We start from the raw sequence: 8,838 nt of genomic DNA on the forward strand, positions 1-8,838 counted from the left end.
ATTTATCTATAGCTCATAATAGGATAATTTATTTTGGGGAGAATTTTTGAGAAACATGCTCATATTTAGGGGGAGCATGTTCAGTCTAGTTTTTTATCAATAGTTTGTTGTTTGTCCTTGATGTCAAAGGGGGAAAAATATGTTAAGGGTGAGTATATATAGATCTTTGTAGATATGTGCATACAATTTCCAAGAATAAAAAAGGGGGGGATTTTTGGATACTTGTTGATCTAAGTGAGAGTGTGTTGGTAATGCATGTTGTCATTGATGTCAACATTGATGTTTTGCAATATGCATTTTTACTTAGTTTTAGATAGAGATTGATGCATTATTTTTTTTGATATAGCAGATGAAATAATGATGTGATGTTGTAGGTGATATTTTAGACATCAATGTGATTAAGATGTTGAAATAGTTTGTCCATTGGTGATACAGTCTATACGAAATATTATTAGTTAATTACTTGTCTATCTGGAGTCAATGGTATGAGTTGATTCCTATAGTTTATATGTACTCATGTTGAAGACACTTTTGTTGAGTTTACTTGATTTGGAGAATATTTTGTGATTGTGTTGATTTAGTCTCATCCAACAATTGAGAAAAAAAATTAAGTATTGAGTTTGAGTGAATTTAACTATGTTTGTGGATCATTCTTTTGCTCCATATTTCTCTGCATTGCATCAGTTTGTTGTGAAGAGATCATATTTGTTTTGGTGATGGGTTTTGTGAATGATGTCAAGTTTTTGATTGATTTGATCACCTATAGAATAAGTTATGAATGTTTGATCCTTCCGTCAGAGTTTGTTAGAAGTACAATTAAAATATCTTACAAAAGAATGATCCTCATTCTCTCGCATGGATAGTTGTGACAATGTGGATTTGGGAACGTGGTGTGGACAACCTCTTGGACTTATGACAATTTTTTTAGGACCTTTGGTGAAATAGTGAAATATTTATCACTTGTTATATTCTCTACCATTTTTATAGAATATTTGTATGTTCTGGGATCTTCTACTTGTGCGTTATATTCTAGTGATCAGTTACCTTAGGATATGAATGGAGGATGTTTTTTGTTGGCCCAAATGTCCCTTTTTGTGGTCTAATTTATGTTCTAGAGGATATTTGTGATGGATATCAATATGTGAGAAGTGGTTATGTTTTTGTGGCTGACTGAGTGTGCTCCTATGATTGTGGATGGTATGGACATATTCTTTTGGGTCGTAACATGTTTTGGTGATTCTTTATTATATTTTTGAGGTTGACATATGTTGGGTCCATCCACAACTTATTTTGGTGAACTTACATTGTGTTTTGGGGCTGACCTATGCCTTGTCACATGTTTTGCTTATTTGATTCTATCTACCCAACCTATAAGTTTTTAGATATAGTGACTTGGGCATATATAAATAATGGATCATTTGTGAATTAAGTAGTTGAGTGTGTTTAAATGTTCATATAGAGTGAATGGGTATGTGCGAGATCATGAGGGGCCAAAAAGTGGTGATATTCTGACTAATGTCTTAATTGATAAGTTGACTGAAAAATATCTATAACTTTCAAACAATATCACTTTTTTGAATTTGAAACATGCATCACATTCTAGGATTCATACACTATACGATTAAAAAAAATTGAATTTCATAACTTTTTGACCAAGTTATGGTGGTCATACATACGAGTTTTTATATTTTTAAAAAGATGTAGTAAAAATATCATAATTAATTATTTATTTAATAAAATACAAAAAAATATGTGTCACATCTGGACATGAGACTTCTACTTAAATCTAAAATCTTATAAAAATATATTATCCTTTGATTGTGGTTAGGGTGGTCAGAGAGACATCTCCTTCTTATCTTTTTCCTGAAATTTTAGTACTACTGCATTTAAAAATCATATTTTTGTCATACAATTTTTTTTTTAAGAAAAAAACTAGTAGCTTAGAAAATACATTCAATTTTATATAGATTCTATTCTTACATATTTTTCAAATAATGTAGGTAAGTTATTTAAATTTTTAGGTCAAGTTGCCAAACTTTGTTTTTCTAATTTTCATTGCCACTTAAGGGCATGTTTGGCCCACCATGATCTTGCACATACCTGAATATTAAAATTGAAGCAAAGTTTATGAAGTGTGGAAATTTAGTATGATAGAATTAGTTTTGAGCTTCAAATAGGACTACAATATCATCATTTGAGATTCTTCATCCATAATGATTCAACTAATATTGCTCAATGTAAAGTTGTGATATTCATATTGTCGTATCTTTCCCTAAAGAAGTGATCTTTAGTTCACAATTCCTTGTATCTTTCCCTGTGGAAATGTGCCTTAGCCTACAAGTCTAGGTGGTAACTTGAGCCTCCTTGCCAGTGTGCGTAAAATAGGTATTGTAACTATTGTTTATATATGTTTTGATTTAATCCTCACTCTGGCTTTTTTTCCTCCTTGGGTTTTCCACAAAAATAATTTAGCACCTTTTTGTGGTGCATACTTTGTTATCTTCTATACTTCTAGAAATATGGATTCAATATTTTAAGGATTAATGAATGACTAAATTTTTAGTGCATGTTAATTTGTCCCCACTCTCAACATCCAGGTCTGTTCAACATGGACATCTTCAATATATAAAACATTGATTAGAATATGGGAAAGTTATCCATCCTTGTCAGTTTCAATGTATTTGTTTAAACATTTTTTTTATTTTGGCCTTGGATTCTCCATAATGTTGATAACCCTAGAAGCTTCCATGATAACTCTTTTTAAACCAATTTTTTTGCAACAAAACTAAAAAAATACCTAGAAATATTAGTGTTTGCACACAAGAAATTTTGAAAAAAACATTTCTTTTCTGAGCTCTTGAACTCTCTTGAATGAATCAAATGATATCAAATCTGATCAAGTATCACTTAAAATATCCTTCAAATATACCCTTCTTACTCTAGATTAATTTCATTTAGGTCCTGATAGCTTTTTATTGTTTTGAGATATCAAGACTCCATGAACATTCAACAAAATTTTGCAAAGAGAGTGTCTACTATGAAAAATTAACCAAATGTCATAATATCACTACTCAATCATACCAATATTACCATTAGCCAGTATGTTGAAGACTTCAACATATTTTTCTTCGCAGGGGTTTAAAAAACTTGCAATTACAATTTCCCCTATATTATTACCTTTTTTTCATTTAGTTTTTAGAGGATCTGTATGAACCAATCAGGGGTATAAATTCATCCTTCACGTCACTTTATTCCTTCTTCTTCTATATTTTTCCATCTCCTTCTTTTTCTCAACATGATCAATCTTATTTTGTGGAGTAGAACATTTTACATTCTTTCATTTGTTGAACCTTGTGTTGTGTCCTGGTTTATTATAATTATAGCAAATAATACCATGTTGCGGAGCATAACTACTTTCTAATATTAAATCTATAATATGTAGCCTTATGACCAAATTTGTTGAATGTGTAGTAATAACCATAAAAGGATTGATAGGTCATATTATTGTTCTTACTCGTGTAACTATTCATCATTTTACTTCTACATTCATTAGCCCTATGACCAAATTTATTGCAAGCATAGAACTCACCATGAAATCATTGCGATTTCATAAAAATGTACCTTAGAGGCCTAAATAAATTCCTTTGCATTCTACTTCTATAATCAATAACCTCATTCCCAACCTTACTACACATATAGCAATTAGCATTAAAATATTGAGAGTAACTAGTTGGAGCATATTGTTTAGGATCAAGTTTTCTAAGATTCTTCTTCTGGTTCTAGACTTGTGTGAAGTTGTTGTTCTTCCCTTATGTCTTCTTATATTCATCAAGTGTTTTTCCTTTTTATTTTTTAGGCATTCTTTCAGTCACATTTTCCTTAGAGATTTATCATTTTCAAAACCAAGATAATGCTTGTATATTTGTGATTTTTTTCAACTGGGTATCTCATCAAGGATGTCACTACCACCTTTGAGTTTCAACCTTTTGTCTATCTACTCTTTTGCATTTTCTGATTCTTTTATTAGAGTGACAATCTCTTCCTCAAGGTTAGTGCATTCACTATCTTTTTCATGAAGGTGTACTCCAAACAATCAACAATCTTCTTACCTTCCTCAACTTGAAATTTAAGGTTGACAATTTCATCTTCAACACTTTTGAATATGTCATCATATTCTTTTCTTCCTTAAATTTGAGCTTTTAGTTTGAAAATTTTCTTCTCTGTCTTATTGAATTTGATCTTGTATTCTTCACAGTCTACCCTTGCAATATCTATTTCCTCAAGAGTAGATTACACCTTTCCTTGAAGATCTACTTCAAAATAATTTAGATCAACATCCCAACCTTCAGGTTTCATAGCTTCTAAATATAATTTAGGATAAATTACATCTTTAAGAAATACTTTAGTTCCCATGTGTTCAAGTGTAGGATCTATCTCATTTTTTAGAGTATTATCTAGGAACCTTTCCTTGATACTAATTATAGAACACATAAAAATTATGAGAGAGGGGGTCAATCATCATTTACTAAAACTTAAATCATTTCATTTGAAGATTTAAATTTTATATCATATTTGTATAAAGAAAAACTAAAATTGAACATGCATCACACAATATACATAAGGACACCATGATTTGTATGTGGACAACCCATTGAGGGAAAAACCATGGTGAGAGATATCTTACAATATAATTGAATAAGTTTTACAAATTTGGTTTAAGTCTCACTACCTAAGGAAAACTATTACTCCCCGATGGACTAAAGATATATGGACTTGCTAAAGAGACTCACTATTTGGTAGTAGGATACATGATTATTACATTAAAAATATGTATATGAACTACAATAAATGATCCATGTGATATATGCAGATGTGGTTGTCACCTTTTTGCACACTTAATCCATCTTAATGACTTGATACCCTTCATAAATGATTTCTACTTTTATTTATGTACTTTGGAGCACATCAAAATACCAATTAGGTTGGTTCTAAAAAGACCTATAGATGAAACATGAAGTATTACATAGGTCGACATCAAACATATGCAAAATGAAATAGAATGAGTTGAAGATTAAATAAAATCATAACAATGCCCAAAAAATCACAAAACATCCTCCAAATCAATTATAATTAGTTAAGATCCAACTGCAAATAAAGGAATTGAGGCTAACGACCTGAACAACATCAACACCATTAGAACTATTTGTTGGATTATTGGGGACATTATTGGATTTGGTTGTTGTCATTGATGTTAACATATTCCTTTGATTTATTTCAGTGAGTTCGGAAAGAGTTTCTGAAGTTTGGTTTTGCTAATCACTGTTTTGTGGAATCTGGTATTTCCTCGGGTATATTCCAGTGTGATCAGATCTTGTGCTGAGAATTTGGGATATTGTTTGGGATAATATTGTGTATCTTCATTTCTGATAGCTCGTGATTTGGTGATTTGCAAGTTATTTTTCTTTGTGATAGTTATCGATTGGTTGTGTTCTTGTGCTTTCTAGATGTTGATCGATGAATATTTGAAAAGTGGTGTTGGTGCAACTCTTTTGGATGGTTCTAACATGTTTTCTAGTGTTTCCTAGCCATTTCCTATTTTTTTTGGTGATTTACATTGATCGTTGTGCCATTTTTTGGTGATTTCTATGAATGGATGATGATTTTCATGTTATGCGGTATTTCTGGTGGTGTAGCATGTTGCAGTTGATCTTGGCATGCTTTTCGGTGGATGTGATCATTTAGGAATTTTAATTAGGTCCAATCTATGTAATGTAAATCATTACATTGGTTTGGCGAGAAATCTTTGTATCATGTAATGTAATTTTTGTAATTTTGAGTTGAGGATTGAGGGTTTAGCCAACCTTGTTATCAAGGTTGATGATTTATATTTATAGCTGAGATTATTATGTAATTTAGTTGTCGGTATTATTTCTGCATTATCAGAGAGAGTTGATTGTGCAAACAAGACACTTATCATTAAGTGTAGTGTTGAGGTGAGATTGGTGTTGCAGAGGAGACAATTATGCTTAACTGGAACTCTCATAAAAAATTTGTAGATGTTATCATTGTTGATATTATGGATATGTTGCATTGGTTTTGTCTTTGATGTCAACACTTGTCAACACTTGTGAACACTTATTAGCACTAAAGATCTCTGGTTATGTTCACTGGCATGTTCAGTGACTTATGCATAGTAACCGATATTTGGTTCACCGATAGGTTATATTGTTCATCGGCACTAAGGATGATTTGTTATCATCTGGAGATTACTTGGTTATCTCGAAGACATTGTTTGGACACTTGGTTTTGGTGATTTGGTTATTGGTCTAATCAAGTTTGCATATTTGTTGTTACCGACAAATAGGTCTAGGTTATGGACCAACAAGCGTTATCTATTCCAGGTCAACACGACACATTATGGAGATGTTTTATTTATTGATTATTATTGTAAATGCATTGAGCCGACATGATGCATGGCATATTGATTCATTTACAATTGATTTAATTATAATATTCTTAGTGAGTCGACTTACACATTTGGTCTTAGGTTTTGGTATTTATGTAAGATCTCATTTGTGAGATTATGTAGAAGGTGTGGAAAAGGAATATAATAAGGTATATGTGAATAGAAGAAGGGCTATACACACAGAAATCATTTAAAGATTCAAGGTATGAAGAAGACAATCAAAGCTTAATCAGTACTAAATACAACATATGAAGATGCTATTTTGAGCAGTACATTATCATTGGATTTAACCATCCAATTGTAGTCAGTGTGACTCCCATTTTGTGATTGAGTAGTGAGCTCTAGGCAGTTGGCCTTTCTGCATGTGCAGACCCCATTTGTACACACATACTATCTGCAGTAGTATCATCTGATTGTGGGTAAGGTTTCCCACTGTGGTTTTTCCCCTTACAGGGTTTCCATGTACAAATATCTCTGTTATGTGTTGTGGATGTTATTTGTCTTTCTGTTTCATGCATTAAACTTTACAAGTACTATTATTAACTATTAAACTGTCCACCGACATTAAGTTTGGTTAAGTTATATTTGGGTTGAAATTAATAGACAATTGATTCACCCCCCCTCTCAATTGCCTCCAAGTCCTAACAATTGGTATAAGAGCAAAGTCCTATTTTTGCAGAAGTTTAACAGCTTGAGGAGATTTTATGGCAACTAACTATTTCAGGAAGGACAGTCTGAAACTTGATGGAACTAACTATGGTATATGGAAGATGAGAATGGAGACACATCTAAATTGCATTGGAAGAGACATATGGGATGTTACAAAGAATGGCTATGTTGGTCTTACATAGAGTCAACCTAATCCATCAACCTTGGCTAAAGATTAGGAGAATGATTTCAAAGCAAGGGAAGCACTTTTGAGTGCATTGTCAGATCAGCAAATCATGGGTTTATTAGACTGATCTACTACTAAAGCTATTTGGGAAAAAATGGAGACTTTGAATGAAGGTGATACCACTATCAAAATTAAAAAACTGGAATACTTCTGGGTCAGGCATGAAAATCTAAAAATGGAAGAAGATGAAAGGGTTTCTGCTTTTATGGAAAGAGTTAATGAAATTGTTTCTAAAGTTTTAAGAGCATTTGCCACCGACATACAAAATGAAAGTAACTGCTATTAATGAATTGAGAACAATGTCTAATACATCAGTATCTAGAGATACTTTTGTTGGAAAACTTTCAGCTTTTGAACTTGACGGATTTGGTCCTGTTGCTACAATTAAGACAGATCTGGCTTTCAAAGCTTCATCATCTGTATCATCGTCATCATCATTTGAAAAATCTGATTGGAAAGCACTCTTTGCTAGAGAACTTGATGAAATCAAAAGAGAGAATGAAAAACTTGAAGAGCTTGAAGCACTATTTGCAAGGAAAATGCCTAAACGTCCAGTTGGAAGTAAGTATGAAGGTAAAGCACCATTTAAATATTTTAATTGCAATAAAATTGGTCATATGGCATCTAGGTGTCCTGGTAGACATGCAAGATTGAAAGAAGAAGCTAAAATAACATATAAGCCTAACCCTGAATATCAGAGATACAGATTTAAGAAGAATAGAGACAAATCATGTTACTATGTTGATGAAGGAGTTATTGATGATTCTAATGAGGAATCGACAAGCAATGGATGAGATTTTGTTGCAATAACAAAAGATCAATCGACACCTACTATTCAACCGATAGAGCAGACCTTGGTAGCTAAAATTGAAGAAAAGGATGAATGGATCATTGATTCCAGATGTTCACATCATATGATTGGTGATAAAAGTAAATTCTAAACTTTTCAGGAATACAGTGGAGGTCTAGTAAGATTTGGGGATGATAATGCTTGTTTGATCATAGGAAAAGGCACTATATCTTTTGATGGTAAGCACAATATTGACAACGTTTATTATGTTGAAGGTTTGAAACATAATCTTTTGAGTGTTGGTCAATTTGTTGAAAAGGGATTTCAGTTACAATTCAAGAATGGTAAATGCAAAATCATGAATAGAACTAGTTTGGAAATTGCAATCGGTAACCATACTAGAGGTAATATCTTTCATTTGAATAATAATGAGAAGATATTCTTCATTGCACATATTGATGAAAGTTGGTTATGGCATAAGAGACTTTGTCATGTAACTTTTGATTGCATTGCAAAAATCAGTACAACTAAGGAAGTAAGGGATTTACCTAAGATTGTTAAACCTCACAATCCGGTATTTAAGGAATGTCAATTTGGAAATCAAGTTAGAGAAACTCTTAAGAGTATTCCAGAAAATCCAATAATGTTCTTGACTTAATTCATACTGATTTATGTGGTCCAAGAAGA

This window comes from Cryptomeria japonica, chromosome 2 (genome assembly GCF_030272615.1).
Source record: "Cryptomeria japonica chromosome 2, Sugi_1.0, whole genome shotgun sequence".
In the NCBI taxonomy this organism is placed as follows: Eukaryota; Viridiplantae; Streptophyta; class Pinopsida; order Cupressales; family Cupressaceae; genus Cryptomeria; species Cryptomeria japonica.